Source organism: Xenopus tropicalis, chromosome 1, assembly GCF_000004195.4.
Source record: "Xenopus tropicalis strain Nigerian chromosome 1, UCB_Xtro_10.0, whole genome shotgun sequence".
NCBI classification, from domain to species: Eukaryota; Metazoa; Chordata; class Amphibia; order Anura; family Pipidae; genus Xenopus; species Xenopus tropicalis.
In genome coordinates this window covers 138,425,989-138,448,453 of record NC_030677.2, presented here as the reverse complement: position 1 = coordinate 138,448,453, position 22,465 = coordinate 138,425,989, and the positions used below count along the sequence as shown (strand labels likewise).

Below are 22,465 nucleotides of genomic sequence, written 5' to 3'. Positions count from 1 at the left end.
CAAGCCGACCAGGTTGCTTAGGGCAGTGCTGTCCAACTGGCGGCCCGCGGGCCGCATGCAGCCCTCCACACCCCTCTGTGTGGCCCCCCACCTGTCTGGCTGCTTTGATGGCTTAACTTTGTGTTAGCCTTAAATGGCATCAGTACTGTGATTAACTGGCCCCCTGCATGGTTATCACCTCAGATTCAGGCTGTAATCCCTCTGTATTGTTTAAAAATGTAATCCCCTGTGTTGTTCACACTTTTTAATCTCTGTATTGTTCACCCCCTGCAGTGTTCACACCTCAGGCTGTAATCACCCCCATTGTTCACTTCTTCACACCTCAGACATTGTACCATGGTTTGCTACTATTAAAATCAGCAGGGTTTATCCCGCTAAAACAAATCCTGTTGTGCCGGTATTTTGTGCTATTTGGATAATATAATTCTTTAACATATGAATGATGGTTGATATCAGCAACCATTTTGATAAAATGGGTGTGGTTTGAAGTGGGTGTGGTTTAAAATGGGGGAGTGGCCAAAACTGGCTTCCATTAGCGGCCCTCCACCATGTATGTGAGAGAAATTCTGGCCCTCGGCACCGCAGAAGTTGGACAGCACTGGCCTAGGGCGTCTGGCCGACTTGGCCCGGCACTGAATAGTAGTATTATGGTGTGATCTGACAGTGTGGGAAAAGTAAATGATTTATTTAAGGATGGGAATATTCTTCTGACTCAGAGGCTAATTATTGCTACTATTTCCTCTTTCTAGTAATGGTACTTTCCAAATGAGTATATAATTAAACATCCATTTTAATGGAACCCAAACTATGGCTGAGTGGTCATCATATGCCAGTATCTATTTTACAGGCACTATACCTGTGCTCAGTAGAGAAGCATACAACCTGGGAATTACCTCCAGTCTTTGTCTATATAGATCTGGCCTTGCATCTGTTACAAAAGCCACTTGTGGTGCCACAAACAATATATGCAAAGAGTGGCATTTGCAAAATTCTGTATAAAAGAATTCACTTTACTATAGAAGGTGTCACCAAGGAATAGGTGGAAACTGCTTCTGTCTAGTGAAACCTACCCCTGCTCATACTAGCTTTATTGCAGATGCCTTGCTCTTTTCTAACTTATTCTTTTAACCAGACTGCATACAACCAGTCTAGTCTGCAGCACATAACTAAATTATACTTGCCGAGCATTATGTGGAATATATATGAAAGGTAATCTGGCAACCCGATGATACGCACAACCTTTATAAACAATTCATTGTGCAGTCCCACATTAGTCACATCTCATCATTCTCTCATTTTCACTGATCCATTGCTTATATAAGCAGTGCACTTTCTAATACTATTGAGACAACCAGTCCTAATTTACACACTAGAATTGCACAACCCTATCTCTGACCCTGTTTAACTAATAGTTAACAACATTTTCTCAGTTTTCCTCATGTAGCCCCCATCTTACATCCTGTTTCTTTACATCATCTCTCTCCCTTGTTCCCCCTCCCCAATCATTTAAAACTATAACCAGCCTTTGAGGTTTTAACAGATTATTGGAAACCTTTTTTGTAGGGAACTTGAAAAGGTCCACTCAGACTTCCCTTCTGAAAAATTGTCTGGTCCCTTCTATCCCACTGTTGTGCTATCACTGATGCAACATTTACTTCCTCCACACACTTTGCCTTCAGATTTTACATGAATTCAAGCCCAATAAATGTATTTTTTAAGAATTAAGGGCCACCTCCTGGGATCACAGGATTCACAGTGCACACAAACAAGCCAAGGCACACATACATGCTAGGCCACATCAGCCAATGAATGAACAGAGTTCTGCCTTTTGCTCAAGGGAGAGGATGTAAAAGGGCAATATTTACTGATACTGTATATATATATCTCATATTTGGCCAGATTCTTTAATAGGTCACTTAATATAATATATACATATATCTGTCGGTTAAGCATTTATTCTGGGTGCATAGTTTTGCTTTAAGATATTTACAGATTACATATTGCCTAAAAATATTAATTCTAAATGGCAACTGCATGACACATGCAGTTGTGTGACCATTCCCTTCTCCCCACCCTCCTGACCCTCTTGCGGCACGAGAGGGGAGACTATTTATACAGCAGACCAAAGGTTCTGATGTATAAATAGTTATGCCACTGATGCCTTGTAACACACAGCAGACAATCTCAGGTACAGGTATGGGACCTGTTATCCAGAATGCTCGGGACCTGGGGTTTTCTGGATAAGGGATCTTTATGGATCTCCATAACTTAAATCTGCTAAAAACCATATAAATATTGAATAAACTCAATAGGCGTGTTTTGCCTCCAATAAGTATTAATTATATATTAGTTAGGACCAAGTACAAGGTACTGTTTTATAATTACAGAGAAAAAGGAAATCATTTTTAAAAATACGAATTATTTGCTTATAATGGAGTCTATGGGAGATGGCCTTTCCGAAATTCAGGGCTTTCTGGGTAACGGGTTTACAGATAAGGGATCCCATACCTGTAATAGAATTTACTGACCAGCTGTTTGTTTTGGGTTACCTTTTAGTATGCTATAGAATATCCTGTTCTTTGCAATGTTTCATTTGGTCTTAAATTTTATTTGTTATGGTTTTACCTCATTTCAGTCTTTCTATTGGGGTCACTGACCCTGCCAACCAAAACAGTTGTTCTGTGAGGTTACTTTTACTTTTTATCATTTATCTTACTGCCCAAGCCCTCTTCTCACGGGCAATTTGTTAATTCTGTTAAATGCTATAGGGACTGCTGTAAGATGTTGGGCTGGTGAGAGGCTGTTTGGGCCTCTGTGCACCTGAAATACCTGGGACTATTTTGAATCCCAGTCTTGACCTGCATCTTCTATTAATCTTTAATATCTCTAATGAAGATATTGTCTGGTTACCAGGGTAAATTGGACCCTAGCGACCACAAAACTGATGAAATTTCAAATGAGAGAGCTGCTAAACCAAAACCTCATTTATTAAGTGCAATTATGTGCAAATTATCTCAAAATATCATCATACTTAAAGGAAATGTAAAGCCTACATTTGCCTACAATGTATATCAGTTGGGCATGTCTCCCCCACCCAAATGGCATCATTTGTACTGCATATATCCCCTCCGCTTGCTCACCCGGTGGCCATTTTTCCTCTGATACATTATCAGATAAATTTAAATCTGCAAACAGCATACACACAGACCCTTATTCAGCATGAATTTAATCAAGAATACAGGCTCACATAGGCACAACTGTCTCTGATAAAAGTTCTGCTTTGTTTGAGCACTGTAATGGTAAAGCTGAGCTCAGGAGACAGCTAGAGCTGAGTTTCTATGCGAACCAGCAATGCCATCTCTTCACTGGCTGCTAGACTGGGGGCGTGTTTTGTAATCTGACCTTAGACAAAAAAATTTTTGGGTTACAGTTCAGCACAAATACTCCGAAATATACACCTGCAGATTCCAGGTGTCTGTGAACCACCCCAACAGTATATCATAAGAAAAAAAACCAAAAAGGAATCAAACAGGTCCAGGCAGCAATTGAAAACTGCAGTGAGATTAATAGCAGTGTCAGCCTAATCTGAGTTTAGAACAACTGAGCATGCCCACAAGCCAACAGCCAAAGCAAATTCCTGAGGGAGGGGGCTGAGTGGGTTACGGGAGGAGACGGAAATCTAAGTGATTAAGGAGATGTTGCAGCCATACTATTAAAGGACATGTAAAGCCTATATTTGCCTACAATGTATATCAGTTGGGCACATCTCCCCCACCCAAATGGCATCATTTGTACTGCATATATCCCCTCCATTTGCCAACACTATCACATTTTCCTAAAGCAAATAGCAGCTTTCACCTGTGGCCATTTTCCCTCTGATACATTTAAATCTGCAAACAGCATACACACACAGACCCTTATTCAGCGTACATTTCATCAAGAATGCAGGCTTACACAGGCAGAACTATCTCTGATAAAAGTTCTGCTTTGTTTGAGCTGAGCTCAGGAGAGGAGAAAAAAACTGAAGCAGACAGCTAGAGCTGAGTTTCTATGGGAACCAGCAATGCCATCTCTTCACTGGCTGCTAGACTGGAGGGCATGTTTAGTAAGCTGAGCTTAGAACAACTGAGCATGCCCACAAGCCAACAGCCAAAGCAAATTCCTGAGGGAGGGGATCGAGTGGGTTACAGGAGGAGAAGGAATTCTAGGTATTTAAGGAGATGCTGCAGCCTTACTATTAACCTCTGGACAGTCAGAATGGCAGGTACTGAAAGATTTCAAAGAGGCTGTTCACTGATTAAATTTTTCTGTGTGGGGTTTACATGTCCTTTAACCTCTGGACAACCAGAGTGGCAGGTACTGAAAGATTTCAAAGAGGCTGTTCACTGATTACATTTTTGTGTGTGGGGTTTATATGTCCTTTAAACTGAATTTAAACGTGAACTACCGTAGCTAGAACATGTTTATAAACTACAAAGATGCAGAGATTGTTTCTGGAATCTGTTCTTTTTTATTGTTCTTTATCTTTTTTCCAGGGTACAGTAGAGTAGGCACTTTGTATACTGCCAAGCTACCGAGCTACAAAGTTGCTTCCCTCAGTTTACCCACAACAAACATTTCTCACTCTTTGAGAAGATACAGAGACCCAGATAAAAACTAGTGCATGCAAAAAAAGACTTTCATCCAGTGGTGCCCTAAATGTCTGTAACTGAAGTCATTTTGTGTTTTTTTTTTTTAAATCCAGGAAGCAGTGCCTTATATTTGGGAGACACATCCATGAATGAATTAGCAGGTTTGCTCATAATACCATGTAGAAAGGGGTGAATTTACTCATTATAATGATACTGTATCTTTTGAAATTTCTCAGTTTGCAGAGTATGGGGGATAACAAGTTTTTGAGACTGTATCGCACCAAGGTTTATATCAGTGGTAGTTATAATCATTACATAACCTTCTGTTTGTTTAAAATATAATGAGTTGGTATGAGATATACACCACATTGGTTTTCAGCATATTTTGCTACCATTGTATGAAAGACCATAGTTTTTACATTTAATTCCAAAGACTTTTTCCTGGGGGGAAAAGTAGAGTGGTAGGTACACGTACATAGTTCAGCCCAGGTATGAGGTATTCAGCTTCAACGCAGACTGCAGAAACTGCTTTACCGCCCAGAAAGCTGCCAGAAACCCAAAGGCTCACGTGGATAGGCAAAAGAGTGCAAGAACAAAGGAGCAGTCTGTAATTTCCAGTATGAGGGCTCCCAGCAAGCACAGCTGTGAGACTGTACAGACTTATCATTCATTCCTAAGGTGACTTAATAAAAGTGGAATGTAATGTTTGCATGACCTGATGAGTGTGGTACTATGTCTTTTTGATCTATCTATCTATTTATTAAGAAATACAAAACTTGTACCCAAATCTTTTACAAAAAAAGCAAATATAAAGCTTGGAAACAACCAACCATAATGATCTGATAAATCTTTCCATCTCAGCCATTACCTCCATTATCCCCAAGGAACTTATGATACCAAGGTTTTTGTTGCTGCTTTTAATATTGTGTCTTCTGTCAATTATAGAATTTGTGTACAATGCTTTGCAAGAGCGCCTTATTCTTTACAAAGCATGAGAACTTTAAAATATAGAATTGTAGACACAAATATGAAAATATTAAAACCCTTTGCTTGTGTTTTATAGACTGATGTGTTTAGCTGCATACAGGTTGCAACATGACACAAATTAAAGCCAGTCCTAAAGCTACTGTGCAGCAAAAGCATTAGGGAAAAGGAAACACCAATTTACAATAATTTTGACAATTTACAATATTTTTTTAAACCACAGATTTTAGCACTTAGACTTAGTACATATAGATATATTAGATACATATCCTCTTATTAGTAAGTATATTAGTGTCCCACAAGAAACAAGTGCATTTGAAGGACGTGCTAAGGGTGTTCCATTTTATAAGAAGTTGTGACCCATGTGATTAGGTTCTTCGATAAAGACGGGAGATATATTTAACACAGTTTGGAATCAGCATTCGGTGCGCTGAGTTTCCTCAATTTAAATTAACTGAACAGGGCATTTTCAAATTCATGTTTTATTCTTTTATTTTTTAATGTGATATGATTAGTAGACTAACGGTTTATATCACTTTTAATTTCATTATACTTTTTTCATGATTTTTACAGTGTCATCTTTTCCTTAAAAATGGCTGATCATGAACTGCAAGTTTTGTCTTTTTTTTTTATCAAGTGACAGCTTGTTTCCCTTTTTCCTGCTACATGGGTGACATGGTTTCAACATATCTGAGAATACAAGTTATATTGTGTAACCACTCCCTTTTTTCAGCACTTCTTGTTAAAGCATAAAGGAAAAAATGGAGGAGCAATTGTTGTTATCTGATAACATGCAGCAAAACAGAACACCGAGAATCAGATAAGTTTTTCTAAGATTTATTTAATTCTAAAAATATCTAAATTACTAGCCACTTAAACAACTGGTTAAAACTCGTCTTCCAGAAGCCAAAGGTCTCGTCTTCCAGAAGCCAAAGGTCAAACAAATAACACATTTATAGCTGCCTGTTCTTCATTAACACATTAGCAACAATAGTGTCAATATTTTCCTTCTATTATATCCAAAATTGCATTTCAACCCTTAGCTGTTATGTTTGTATTTGTAGAACCTGTTTCCTAAATGTTATTTCAAACGACCCCTTCCATATTTTGCTGCAGCTGCTTTTCTTATCATTAAACAGCAAGTAATATGTTGGAAAAAAAAATATTTGTTAAAAAATCCAAGACTTAATTAAATAATAGTAGTATTTACTAGTAGGATACCTGTAATATCGGATATGTGTATAGTAAGTAACAGCAGGCCAAATGTACACCGGTAAATAGGACAGACTAAACACTGCAGTTATACTGTATAATAAATATATTGAATGGTACAGTACCTGTTGTGTTTCTGCTGTCCCACCCTCACTCAGTCAGCAGCTGAACAAAGAATCCTTTCCTGTTTTTTTCAGCCTTAGTACGTACAATATCTTCTTCAGCTTCAGATGCATGTAACCAATGTTACACCTTACTAACAAAACCCACTATTTAGACAAATGCTTGCTATACACAGGAAAACGACTGATTCTTCCATGCGTACACTGCAGCTGAAGTAGTTCAGAGCTGAAGAAGGCGCAGGCTAAAAACCTACCAACTGGAACTATCTATGCTCTCTTGCTTCCTCATTTTCTCTTCATGCTACAGTTGCATTGACTTCCTTAACGGCTCTTTTGCCACATAACTTCCTTTAACACTCATGTATACCCAGCATTATGAGAGTATGCCTTGGCTAACAGTTTATCTTTATGCCAGTCAAACTTTTGTGTTCTCTGGCATTGCCCCAGGGAAAAGCTTGTTTCAATACAATGTATATAAAGCTATTTTGTTTGTTCACAAAGTCCACAGAATACCACAGATGCCAGACAGCTCTCAAAGCATGTAATAGCAGAGCTGGCAAACTCTTACGGGGTTAAAGTTGTTAAAGAAAGTTTGGGCAGCCTGTAGTTACTGTTAATTAATCATTAATATAGGATATCTCTTCCTCATGCAGTATAATTTTTTTTCCCTGCATGTTTTTAGACCTTGCCAGCAGATTCCAATGAGCTGTAAAATGAACAACTGATATAAATGACAGCATGATTTATAAACGCAGAGTTGTAGCAATGTTCTTGTAAAAGCCTATTTGATCTGTTCTTTTTTACTTTTAATCATTTAAAGATAGGTTCATATGAGTCCTTCATGGGCAACAAATATTATCAGATCTACCAAAATATTACACCATGATTTACAAGAAATTCATTACCAAGCTATAAATACCATTCATATACCCTTTGCTGATCCTCAAGACATTTATGGATGCATTGCTAACTGAAGTGCTAACATGGCACAAAAACTCACCCCTTTGTGCTCATGGAAAATCGCACCCAGGAACTAACAAGCAGAACTAACGTTGGGCGACGAAATTGAATTTTGCGTCGGATGACATCATTGCGCATGGCTTGTCAAACATAAAGGGATGTGCGTGTTTGACGCATGCCCCCGAATTTAACTCAGTGCTGCAGTGCTGAAGTCAGGCTTCCCTCCTGGGAAGACGGTGGGTGTCTCTGCCTCTCCATTAGACCACCAGGTGCAGGTAATATTACAGGTGGGTGGCTAGACAATTTTCAAGATGCAGGGCAGGATTCAAAGTGCAAAAAACTTGGCTGTTTGCTCCTGAAAATACAGGCCCCCAAAACACAACATTTACTATAATGAATCTCACATTCACTTATATAAAGTACTGTGGGAGTGAGTGTCCATGCTATAATTCTAACATAATAAAAACATCATTAGTTTGGCTGCCTGTTGAGGTCATTGCTACATGGTCAGTCTTTTCACCCCAAAATACACATACAGCAGTATGCTGTAGACAATCACTAAAAAGACTCACCACAAAGCTCCCTTTCATGTCAGAGTAGCTGGTCACAACTCTGTTTATTTAAGCAGAGTGCCAGCTCTGCTTACAGAGGCTATAAATGCCATATTGTATATACTGAACCAACATAAAGGTTCAGCAACTTTAGAACCATAATAATCCAGGCCTTCAAAGCTGTCACAGGAGCTCCCCATCATGAATTTTGTTAGGGGTGTCAATGGCACTGCACATGCTCAGTGTGCTGGGCAGCTGTTGAGAAGCTAAGATTAGGAGTGAGGGGTCATCTCAAATCATCAAGCAGAAATAATTATTAAATATATCAAGCTGTCATCCTAAAGTATGTAAAGAAATCATCTTTACATACAATAGTTATCTATGTCTTAGCAGCCCCCATTAGCCATTAGCCAGACATTCCAACAGATATTTCAAATATTTCCCCTCAGCTCTAGCCAATATATTTGTTGGTTTATACAGGAATGTAGCACAGAATTAATTTCTACACCAAAAACTAATTAAATTCAATCCTAACAACAAAGACAACCTAAACAGAGCATGAGGCATCTTTAGTAAACACTATCTAAATAAAGAGAAACTAATAAAAGAAAAGACTATATATATAGAAATATAAAACTATACAGGTCTTGCCAGGTGTAGTTCCAGGATTCAACATTATACAGTATTTCAATATGCAGAAAAGCAGGTGTAGCTAAAGAGGAAGTGATGGCTGAATGGCACTGCATTAATAAACAGTGTTAAACCAGAGAACACTTCAACAATTACTTTAGCCTTTTTGTATATCAGCATATAATAACCTTTAGCTTCATGAAATGCAATGATTTTCAGTAGTGTAATAAAAGGGGATAAATACGGTATAAATATGGTTCACTAGTCATGGGAAACTGCAGTTCTATGCTGTTATGGGAAACATAAATGGTTATTTCCTATCAGTGCCTTGCTCTGATATGGCTCCCTCTCTTACAGCATGAAAACCCCCATAGATATATGTAACACATAGGCAGTAATATTCCCCACTGGTATACACCAGAGTTATAGTGGCCTTTATGGAAAAACAGGTAATAGGAATAAAGCTATGCGACATATGCATTTTACTAGATGGAAATGTACTATTTTCCTTGAAGTGATATTCACACACCAAAAAACTACTCTTTAAAATATTAAAGGAGAAGGAAAGCTACTGAGGCTTTTAAGTGCCAATAGATTAGCCACAAAAGTCAAGAATGCTATATTTATTCTGCAGAATGCTTTACCATACCTGAGTAAACAGCCCTAGAAGCTCCTTCCTTTGTTTAAGATAACCAAGCTATTTAAGCTTGGTTTGACTATACTTCCTGCATGCATCTCTGTGCTCAGATTACAGCAGAGAGGGGAGGGGTGAGGAGGAAAAGGGAGGGGGAGAGAGGAGCAAACTGAGCAGACTCCTGCCCTGCCATAAAGGATTTTGCTGAGAGAAGGAAGTCTGACAGAGAAGATCATGTATACAGAATAAAAGGGAGGACTCGGAACAGCAATTCTGTAAGTGTTCATGGGAAGTGTTTAATAAAACTGGAGATAATAATATTTGAACAGTCACCGGGCAACATCACTGGTCATATTTATCTCCAATCTTAATAAAAATGCCTATATTCTGATAAAGATTATTTCATTTTTACCATTCCTCTCCTTTAATATAAATTATTATCCTTTAATATACATTAAAGGAGAAGGAAAGGTAAAAACTAAATAAGCTTTATCAGAAAGGTCTATGTAAATACAGCCATAAGTACTCACAGAAACGCTGAGTCCTCTATCAAAAGAAACACAGGATTTCTTTTTCCTTTTTTGTAAACATGTTCCTAAGGAATCTGACTTCCTCTCTCAGAAAAATCCTTCATTCCAGTCTGTGCAGTTCTCTTCACTATCCCCTCTCCTGATCTCCCTCATATAAGAATTCATAAAACTCACTCCCCCCACCCTTAGGAATGTGTGATCTGAGCTAAAACAGCTAGAGCTACAGCAGGAAGCTATGAAGACCAAGCTAAAATGGCAGCTGCAATTTTAAACAGAGAAAGCTTCCAAGGCTCTTTACTCAGGTATGATAACGCTTTCTGCAGAATAAATATAGTGTTCTAGGTGGCACTAATGTGGCAAATCTGTTGGCAGTAAAATGCCGAAATGACTTTCCTTCTCCTTTAAATATTACCTATAGGGCAGCGTTTTTCAACCACTGTTCCGCATGTTGCCTGGTGTGCCTGGTGTGCCGTAGGCAGGGCACCAATGTACTAGGGGGGCACTGCTCTTGGCACCAATGTACTAGGGGGGCACTGCTGCTGGGCACCAATGTACTAGGGGGGCACTGCTCTTGGCACCAATGTACTAGGGGGGCACTGCTGCTGGGCACCAATGTACTAGGGGGGCACTGCTGCTGGGCACAGAGTTAAATTTTTTAACATTTTCTAATGGTGGTGTGCCTCGTGATTTTTTTCATGAAACAAGTGTGCCTTTGCCCAAAAAAGGTTGAAAAACACTGCTATAGGGCATGTTGATTATTTTTGCTCAAAGGGCTATATGTTACTTGATTTGCCAACCTTACTGTCCCTTGCAAACTGTAATTTATAGCTTCTAATGCTAATGCACTACTGCTGCATGAATATGGCAGCCACCTCATAGAGGAATGTAACCTCTATTTCAGCTAAAAAGCTGCCTTCTCAGACTAGTACCAGTAGAACATGGGTTACACTGTACTCTCTTACCCAGAATGGGCCTTCGCTAAGTGGAAGAGGAAGGTGAGGGTTTTGCGCAACTACACCTCTCTTGCTGCTATGCAGAAAAATGAAACAGAGGGCACCAGAGGATCTTGCAAACAATAATATAATAGGTGTTTATTTGACATCAACAGGGTTACTCAGAATACAGCTCTCAGAAGCCAGTGGTACAAGCAACACCACATACAGAGTGTAATACAGGCTGACACTCCCCTGCAGACAAACTTGGCAGGAATCTCACTTCACCTCTGCGACACACCCCGTAGTGGATCACCTCAGGGAATTCTCTATACCGATTCCCTATTCACTTGGATCCCTACACTACAGACAATGTGGCCTGGTAGAGATATCTCCAAAACTGCAAGTCCTTCAGTATGTAAGAGCTCAGAACTGTTCTTTCTAGCTCAGCCCTAACTGCCAACACTCCTAGGTTGTATATTTATGATGCTGTGTAAAAAGTGGAGTAAAACATCACCGGTGATGTTGAGCATAGCAGCAAATCAGATGCTTTGCTTTGGTTTTCTAACTGTTGAAATCTAATTACTGATTGGTTGCCCTGGGCAACATCACCGGTTATGCTTTACTTCACATTTTATGCAGCATAATAAATATAACCCCTAGAGTGTACTATAAAGGGAGCTACACCTGCCACTATCTAATGCCTCATTCACGGGGCCCTGTTCCCCGACTTCACTGGGCCTGGGCCCATGCCCTGGGCTCTCAGCACACATCCACCCTGTTCCTCAGGTGGAAGCAAACAGGAAGGTGCCACTCCAGGATGTGGTCACCATACCTTCTAACCAATAGCACACATATGTTAATGAACTTTCTTAGATACATTCCCTTCTGCCTCGCAACTAAGGGAACTTAACCCGTAGGGATTTAAAGCCATAGGGGCCACTTTAATGGTAAAGCATCAGGCAGATACTGTTTGGTAAAATTATAAATAGCATACAAAGACAATATTATGATAGATATAAAAAAGTTTTCATTTTTCATGTACACTTTTAAATTAACTATTGATATGTTATATACTAGCATATATTCAGCAGCTTTTGAATTGACATTGATTCATCACTGACTCCAGCAAACAAAAAACATGTACTTTCTATTACTCTAAGCATATACACAATCTCAAATTCATCTTAAACTCTGACTTTCAACAACAATTTGGTTGCCATGGTAGCACTTACTCTAGCAACCAGGCAGCTGTTTTAGAACTCAAAACAGTAGAACTGCATACCCAAAACATAATAATTTAAAACCACAAAAGATAAAAAAAAGAAATAACTATTGCAAACTGTTACACAATATCAGTATTTTTATAATAATACAAGATACAGGTATGGGATCCCTTATCAGGAAACCCGTTATCCAGAATGTTCCGAATTACGGAAAGGCCATCAACCATAGACTACCTTAATAAACAAATAACTCATTTTTTTAAATGATTTCCTTTTTCTCTGTAATAATAAAACAGTACCTTTTACTTGATCCCAACTAAGATATAATTAATCCTTACTGGAGGCAAAACAATCCTATTGGGTTCATTCAATATTTAAATGATTTTTAGCAGACTTAAGTTATAGAGATCCAAATTACAGAAAGAATCCTTATCCGGAAAATCCCAGGTCCCGAGCATTCTGGATAACATGTCACATACCTGTACTTCAAAGGTGATATATCAGTATAATTTGGACTTTTCTGGCTGGCTATCTGTTTGACTTTTGAATTTTGTGAGGAAGCATCCTTAAACCTACACAGTCCCTTCTCAACATGCTCCCCTAACTTCAGCCCACTCCATCAAGGTTATGTTGTCACTTTTCTGTGTCTCTGACTCTAGTGCTAAATGACTCAATGCCACAGTTTATATTTCTTAGCACAAAATAGCAAGATATCTGCAGTGCAAAACAAAATAATTAGCAGGAAGAACTCCCCCACTGTCCAGTAAAGTCTTTAGCACAGGTTCCCCATTGTTAATAATGGCATGCCCAACATTTCAGGGGTTGACATACTGGGGACTGATCCCATTGCCAGCAAAAATGGAATGCACTCTGTTTGGCAAAATAACTTGGCCAAGCCATTTTAATCTGCCCTAAAAACTCTAGCTTACAATAACAGGATCGCTTTGGGTCCTACAGGAGAAAAGCGCTTTACAAATGTTTGTTGTTGTTGTTGATCATATGTAGCTCTCAGAAACACCTTCTTTATAAAACATATACCTTGTACTTTCTTACTAGCAGTAGAGCTATAGATCAAGGGGTTATTACACTGAAAGGGATAGTAAATGCTCAATTTATACTACAGAAATATGGCAAATCCAAAAGCAAAATCCAAGAGCATCATGATTTTAATGACATTTCGCATAAGTCTCAGATAATTTGGTTTACAGCAATAGACACAGAAATGCAAAAAAAGAGAAAAAGCCAGGTGCTATATGATTCAAGACTGAAGACAAATAATGTTGTTAGTTTAAAATATATTTAGCTTAACAGAGTGTTAAGAGAGAGCACAATCTGTTAAAATGTGACCATCTGCTCATTCCATAATTTGCTTATTGTGAAACTATTTTAAGCCATTCTAACTTAAATGAGAACAGTCACAATGATATTTTGAAAGGTTTTATTGCTAATCCATACTCAAGGTGATACATGTTGGCTTTTTCCTGTATACACTGTGAACCACTCCACCCTACTTCAATAGAGGTGTTGATATGCAGCATGAGCACAAGATACACTGGCAAACAGATGGCTTTTTTAGCTCATATTGTGGAAAGCAGATGAGCACAATATGTATTCTGAAGGGCATGAAAACAGGATATGATGCTGTCAGAATCATTCACATAGAAATGCTACTCCGATCTTTGCTCTAATTACATGAAACGGGAAGAAATTCAACTGTTCCCAAGAGTGACATACTTTACAGGTCTATCTAAACGATTTCATTAAATATACACTAATAATAATCTAAATTAATTATTTTCTCTATGTTTTTATGTGTTTAAAAACATACTCCAATACAACAGTGGATTTTTGCCCCAGTTTTTTATATAGTTTCACTTAGAGGTAAAATTGTAGACTTGACTTTCTTACCATGTACAGTAGCAGTGATTTGATGCTTGATCAAGACACATATGCTGTGTAGGAGAGTAAGGTTTTCCCATCTTATTTCAGGTATTTCCTCATGTAAAGGTTTTAGCCAGCTAAGTATTGGGCCTGATTTACAGTTGGGAGGACTTATTTCCCATCACAGGGTTTAAGTATTTCCTGGCAGTGCAGTAACTGGCCAGAGGGTGCCAGGATTCACAAAGTTTATGAAAAGGGAAGGCAACTTGTGCTCAGCCTCTTTTGTTCCCCACTCTCTCAAGGAAGACGTGTTCTAGGTCTAGAATGGAGTTAGGTTCTAGTAAGTCCCAGGATAGATGTGTAATAGCTCACTTCAGGAGTTAGAGTCAGGATCAGGGTAGTTAGTACAGCAGCCGGAGGCTCAAACAAGGTGGCCAGTAAGGGTCCACAGTCAACAATAACTGAGATGCTGATAAAGCCACCAGGGAACCAGTGGATCAATCATAAATTGAATTGCTATTGTTAGTGTTTATCACAAATTCATAAGATTTAGTTCCCTCTGGTGCTTTCATGTTTCTTCTAATTGTGTTGTTATTGGCATACAGGCAGTCATCTGTGGAAACCATTTTCAAGGCAAGCTTTGTATCATCCCAAAAGCTAATATATCCACCAGGCCTGATACATGTGCCCATGTACAGGCTACACAGAGGGCTTTGAGGGCTGTAGTGAGGAAGGAGGGGTAAGTGAGGAGTGCAGTAAGATCTAAGAATTGCATGACACAGACTCAGAACGGTTTGTAAGACTATGAGGAAGCTTCCTGCTGATTGGCTCAGATCCACATTCCTAAGGGGGGGGAGTGAGTTCTTAGCATTCTTGAGGGAGGGGGGGAGCAGGAGAGGGAAGAGAGGAGAGAGCTGTGTGTCTCTGGCAGAGGAAAACAGACACAACAAATCTTTTGACAGAGAACTCTGTGAGTGCTTATGGCTGTATTTACATAGACCTTTCTGATAATGCTTACTTAGTTTTTACCTTTCTTCTCCTTTAATAGCCCAATAGATAAACAAATGACAACCTGCAAACAAAGCACAAAGATAAACCAAAATATACAGGTTTTTGTTTATAAAGCAATCACATAAATTCAAACATCCCAACAGCCCACAAGCAACACAGATAGGCCAAACAGCACTCTGAGACATGATTTCTGTGCTCCTGTGCACAATTTGCTGAGCGCATTTGAAGGAAATCTTGTGCAAAAACATATTTCCTCCACTATAAATTTCTTATAGTGTGTCTCAATACTTCCCTATCCCAGGCCAAGCATGTATACTATGACATGCTTATTTCCATATTTAACTCACTACTTCGCCCTTCACCATCGCATCTGAGCATACACCCCAGGAATTTGCTGACTTCTTTATAAGCAAAGTCAATTCTATCCACAAACAATTTTCCCAACCTTCAAATACCGGTAATCTCAACCTTAAATAGACTACACTGGACCCGTCCTGCCTATCTAACTATCGTCCGGTCTCTCTCCTGCCCCTAGCCTCTAAACTAAAACGTTCTAAAACTCCTGGAACGTCTTGTCTTTTTTTATGTTACTAACTTCCTCTGCACCCTATGCAGTCTGGTTTTCAGCCTGCGCACTCCACTGAGACAGCCTTATGTAGAGTGGCAAATGATCTCCAGACTGCCAAGGACAAAGGACGCTACTCAGTCCTCATTCTCCTAGACCTTTCCTCTGCTTTTGATACGGTCGACCATTCTGTCCTTATTCAAATTCTCTATTCTCTGGGTATCCGGGATCAGGCTGCATCCTGGTTCTCTTCCTATCTCTCTAACCGCTCCTTCTCTGTTGCTCTTGCTAATAAATCCTCTACCCCGGTTCCACTTAGTGTGGGGGGGCCTCAGGGTTCTTTGCTTGGTCTGCTGTTCTCCCTGTACACTCTTTCTTTAGGAGACCTTATTTCTTCTTTTGGTCTTAAATATTACTTATATGCGGATGACATTCAGATTCAGTATATTTAGACACCCCTGCACTAACCACTGATGTTCAAACCCAGATTGCTAACTGCCTCCTGGCTATCTCCTGATGGATGAACCAATGCCACCTGAAACTTAACCTAACTAAAACAGAGCTCATGGTCTTCCTGCCTAAACCTAGCCCTTTTCCTCATTCACTATTACTATTGATGGCATGACCATTAACCCTGTTAATTCAGCACACTGCCTAGGGGTCATCTTTGACCAGTCCTTCTCCTTCTCTAACCATATTAGTAATACTGCCAAAACCCGTCGCTTTTTCCACCGCAATATTGCCAAGATACGCCCTTTTCTTGCTCCTCCTGCTCTCTCCTAAGAGGGAACCTGTTCAGCCTCACTTGAGCTCTCTAGCATGGCTGCCTGTTAAGCAAAGGATAGCACACAAAGCCCTTCACTCCTCTGCTCCTCACTACATTTCTTCACTGTTCTTCCTGCAAGTTCCTGGTCATCTCTTTCGCTCGTCTCAGAGCCTCCGTCTTTTTACACCATCCACACCCACTGCGCTCTCTCGTCTTAAACCTTTCTATCTTGCTGCTCCTTAATCCCTCCATAGGGAACACTCACTTTAAGAAAATATTCTGTTGTTTTACTAAAACATTATTTTGCCTTGTCCTGCGCTTAAGGGCAAATGCCCATACCTGGTGCATTACCTTCCAATTTGTGCTTGTATGTTACCCAACCACTTAGACTGTAAGCTCTATGGGACAGGGACCTCCCTCCTATTGTGTCTCATACCACATGGCACTTATTCCCTGTGTATGTATATTTATTGTATTTATTATAACACTTGTCCTCCCTGTGTGTAATTTTGTAAAATTGTGCTGTGCTGCGTACCCTTGTAGTGCTTTATATTACCCCACTCCCCCATCATACCAGCAAAGCTGGAATCCCATCTGCCGATCCTCATGACTATGACACCACTCAAACCGAAATGCTGCACCAATCTGAGATGAGTGAGTTTCGAAGTCCTTCCTAAGGGAGGATGGAGTAAGTTCTTATGCAGTCATATGGGAGGGGGGAGCAGGAGAAGGGAGGGGGAGAGGGAGAGAACTGAGCAGACTCGTGCCCTAAACCTGAAGGAGCCCTAAAAGAGAGGAAGTCCAAAGAACCTGTTCACAAAAAAGAAGACAAGAAATCCGGCGTTTCTTCTGATAGAGGATTCCGTGCAGCTTTTCTGTGAGTGCTTATGGCTGTATTTACATAGACCTTTCTGACCTGATAGACCTTTACTTAGTTTTTACTTTTCCTTCTCCTTTAAGCCCGTAACCCAGGAATCTCCCCAGCCAATCACTTCCCAGGATAGGGGAAGGGGGCCTGCTTTCCTCTGCTCCATTATGGGTCATTGGGCTCCATAATGGAAAGTAAATCAATCACAGCATCAATCAAGGCCAGTCCTCTCTGGTTTTCCTAATCTGGAAAACCAGGCAGGCAGTTTTGACCCAGACAACTTCTGTCGATACCGCCATCTGGTGGCTAATGATTGAAATGCAGTTAATGAGACGCTGCAGAAGGCATCCATCACAACTGTCTAATATAGAATTTTTCCATACTGATACACCTGCATAACTGATAAAGACAAAGAATGTTACTTAGTAAGTACATTTTATAGCTGCACAATGTTAGCAGAACACTGATTAATATAAAATGTGTTACCATAAGTTAGCACATATTATTTGTGCTACTGTATAATGATAATATGTCATGTTACTGAAATGACTAATGTTGTAATTTGCCCTCTTTCAGCATCGGCTTTCCGATGTTCTCCCTGTGTCTGTTTGGATTCTCTCCAGGTACTCCAGTTTCCTCGCACACTCCAAACACATACAGGCAAGTTAATGGCTTCTATAATATAATTGTGATAGGGGACCTTAGATTTTAAGCTACACTAGAGCTTGGACTGCTCCATATAAATTAAAAAATAATAACATCTACAAATTGGGAAATAGCACTAATTACTGCAATACCTATTGTTCACCCTCGGCTTACAAAACATCAGTTTATCAAGCATTAGAACTGAAGAAAAGGGCCTTAGACTGCTTTTTTTCATATACACCATGCTGCACTGCATTTCACAAGATTTCAGTATACAATAAAACAGACATATGAACCTGAACTTGCATGTTTGTGGGGACTGAACAATGCACAGGTTTTGGCTTTGTGTTTTATTAGTAATTTATGTGCATGTGTATACTATTTTATGTCATGTATACTATTTTAGTAAAAATTTTTAACTAATTTTATTTATCATAGTTAAACTTATTACTAAAAACCTCTGTTTATGAAAATAGATGTACTCCCAAGGAACTATTAACAAATATAATGTGCATGTCACGATCTCCCTGTGGAGACGCTGTGGAGTACCAGGAAGGTAGGAGCCTGAAGACGGGGTAACCCGGAGTGTAACCATAGGTCACAGAACTGGTGTCAGAGGCCATGTTGATAGTGAAGAACTTTTAATAAACTTAGTGACTTAACAGTGCACACAAAGGATATACAGACTGAATCTTGAACGGCAGGCAGAGGCAGAATCCAAAACAGGCAAAAGGTCAGGGCAAGCGGCAGTCAAGCGAAGTAAAGGACAGGCCAAGGTCAAAACCGGGAAATCAAGGCAGAACTAGAAAGGACTCAGGAACAAGGCAGAAGGCAGGATCAGGACACAGAACTGGAGCTTGGAACCAGCAAGAACAAGGACACAGGAACAGGACGGCAGGGTCACGAAAGACAATTAATGACCAAGCAAGGGGCAATAGTCAGGGAAAGGCTTATAAAGGGTGAAGATTAGGAGATGGGAAACACATGAGGTTAATGAGGTGGGCGGAGGAAAGAGAGCAGACAGAAAGTAGGAGACAAGGGAAGAAACAGACAGAGCCCAAATGCCTCCAGTGGCTACAGAGGCAAATGCATGCCGCCAGGAACACCCCAAGTGGTGTTCGAATCCCGCTGATCCTGACAGTGCATTAATTCAGGTAGAAGGTTTGGAAAAGGTTTGGCTGATGGCACACAAAGTGCTGTGTAGAATTCCCTGGGACCTGGCTTTTACATACTCCTTTGGGTTTAGCCGCAGGAGGAAGGGCAGTCTGGGACTGGCTCATAATATTTACTGTTTCAGAGATTCAAAAGAGACTTGAACATGTAAAGGTAAACAAAGGTCCAGGACCGGATGGTATTCATCCCAGGGTATTAAACGAGTTTAGCGCTGTGATTGCCAAGCCTCTTCACTTAATTTTTCAGGATTCATTGAGGTCTGGCATGGTGCAGAGAGACTGGCGGATTGCTAATGTGGTGCCGGTATTTAAAAAGGGATCTCGTTCTCAGCCTGAAGACTATAGGCCTGTTAGTCTGACATCAGTAGTAGGAGAGCTTTTGGAAGAGGTAATAAGGGATAGGATAGTTGAATACATTGCAGTTCACAATACTATTAGTTTGTGCCAGCATGGTTTTACACGTAACAGATCTTGCCAGACTAATTTATGAAGAGGTGAGCAGGAACCTGGCAGTTGGACTTTGCCAAAGCGTTTGATACAGTACCTCACAGAAGGTTAATGATCAAATTGAGCAATATTGGCCTAGAACCTAATATTTGTAATTGGATAGAGAACTGGCTGAAGGATAGATTACAAAGAGTGGTGGTAAATGGAACATTTTCTAATTGGACCAGTGTGGTTAGTGGAGTACCGCAGGGGTCAGGCCTTGGTCCTTTGCTTTTTAACTTGTTTATTAATAACCTGGAGGTGGGCATAGAGAGTACTGTTTCTATTTTTGCTGACAACACTAAATTGTGCAAAACTATAAGTTCCATGCAGGATGCTGCCACTTTGCAAAGTGATGTGACAAAATTGGAAAACTGGGCAGCAAACTAGAAAATGAAGTTCAATGTTGATAAGTGCAAAGTTATGCACTTTGGTAGAAATAATATAAACGTGAGTTATCTACTGAATGGTAGAGTGTTTTTTTATAGATAACAAGTTGTCTAATTCCAGGCAGTGTCATTCTGTGGCTACTAAAGCAAATAAAGTACTGTCTTGTATAAAAAAGAGCATTGACTCAAGGGATGAGAACATAATTTTGCCGCTTTATAGGTCCCTGGTAAGGCCTCACCTTGAGTATGCAGTGCAGTTTTGGGCTCCAGTCCTTAAGAAGGATATTAATGAGCTGGAGAGAGTGCAGAGACGTGCAACTAAACTGGTAAAGGGGATGGAAGCTTTAAACTAACTTAAATCTCATTTAAACAAGCAGTTCTTGTAAGCAGTGTGTTTCTCTATTTCATTACTTACTATCACTTTATAGTAATTATTATTTTTGTGTTTATTAAAATTACAACCTCTTAAAAAATAAAAAAAATAAACTCTTGGGGTTCCAACAGGATGAGCTCAAAATTGCTACTTACTGTGCTGCTCTTAACAGTATCTAGTTTTTTTTTGTTTTTTTTTTCTCTTTCATGTTTTCAGGCATTTCACTTTTTTTTTCCTTTCCTATTTGCATCGGTATGTTAACAATATCAGTTAAGTGGTATTATTGTAATGCAACTGATTTATGCTTATTTGCCTGACCTAATGACGCAAAACAATGTATGCTGGAACTTCAAGAACAATAAAAAAATGTTATTGATAAAAAAAAAAATTAAATGAAAATGAAATAAACCCATTAGGAATGTTTTGCCTCAAATAAGTATTAATTATATCTTAGTTAGGATCAATTACAAGGTACTGTTTTATTATTAGAGCGAAAAAAATTTAATTAATTATTTGATTAAAATGGAGTCTATGGGAGATATCAGGATCACTTTAAGGATGCTGACTGATCTATCTTAAGGACTGTCTGTCATGTTGGATAACCCTAAAATAAGAGTTGCCCAGTTGCAGGCTAAGGTAGGGATGTAGAGTTTGTCGGTCTCTCCCTAAGTTATATCAATGGAAATTAGCCTTAATAAGTGTCCCAAATCCTACTTTCTTTGCACAAATCATCATCAGTAATGCTGAGACTGTAAATATCTAGGTCAAGAAGATAATCACCCCTACATGTACAAAAAGTGGCACAGTGCTTTAGTACAGGATTACAGTGTTACCTGCTGAGAAAGCACAATTTGCATGTCAATTAAGAGGGTAAGCATGCATTTCTTCAAAATACTAAACAGCACCTGCTGCAAAGTGTTAATCTGCTATTAGAGCTGATTTCCATGTTCAATACATGCAGAAGTGATGCAAGCTGCTCAAGGAAATACTTAGTTAAAGTAGAGCTAAGTATCTATGATGGTATCACTGAAGCTATGAGTCTGCATATAGATATATTCCACTAATGATTATATTGCAACAGTTACAGTAGGTTCCAGCCTCAGACATATAATGGAAGAGTTTCCCTCCCCCCCACTTTCCACAGGATTGCATGCTTGCGCATTCTTCATTCCATTCACATAATGGGTAAAATCTAATGCTTAATCCTCAGTGCTCAGGACGCAAGTAAGCTTTAGGTGTGGCTGGGTGGCTTGCCGCCCCTTACTTTGTGCCCTCCTAGGCCCAGGCCATTGTAGCCTTGTCACAACCGGGTCTGATTGTCATAGAAGGGAGAATGGAGCCACAGGTATTTGAAACTCCCGCCTGCGCCAGTTACAGAGCAGTTACTCCCTTGTAAGCTGTGTGCAGAGAAACAGGGGAGAAGTACTGCTGGTAAAATCATACCGATACCTATAAAAGGGATACCAATTCTACTGATCTATATGAGGGATAATACATTGCATTTCATTATATTTTATTTTCAAATAACCCCTATTTTTGCAGCATTCCCTAATTTTTCAGCAGTGATGGACAAGGGCAAGGTGTTTGACATTACTATTGAATTATCAGTCTCCATCCACAAAAGAGACGGGCAGTAAATGTTCATAAATGTTTCTGACAGGAATATTGGGATAGCAAGGATACAATAATTTATTACAATATAGAATCAATCTAATCCATCCCCACACTTAGTTTGTTGCAAAATTCTTTTGCCAACTTTTCCTTCTTGTTGACCATTTAAAAATGTGTTTTTTACCATAGGGAATGGCTTTTTTTGCAGTCAAATAAACTCTTCAAAATAACCAAGGGAAACGATACATTTTTATCTTTACTGACAAATAGAAAAGCATGACCTTTG

At 39.5% G+C, this 22,465-nt stretch overlaps 1 protein-coding gene across 2 annotated transcripts in view; it reads right to left on the bottom strand.

The window, feature by feature from the left end:
* Nucleotides 1-7,364, bottom strand: part of syk (spleen tyrosine kinase) — a 35,439-nt gene extending 28,075 nt beyond the window's left edge. For both annotated transcript variants that reach the window (XM_002937027.3, XM_012971474.2), the window contains exon 1: nt 6,953-7,364. The gene's annotated coding sequence lies outside the window, so the exon portion shown is untranslated. The remainder of the gene's footprint in view (nt 1-6,952) is intronic.
* Nucleotides 7,365-22,465: the final 15,101 nt, after the last annotated feature.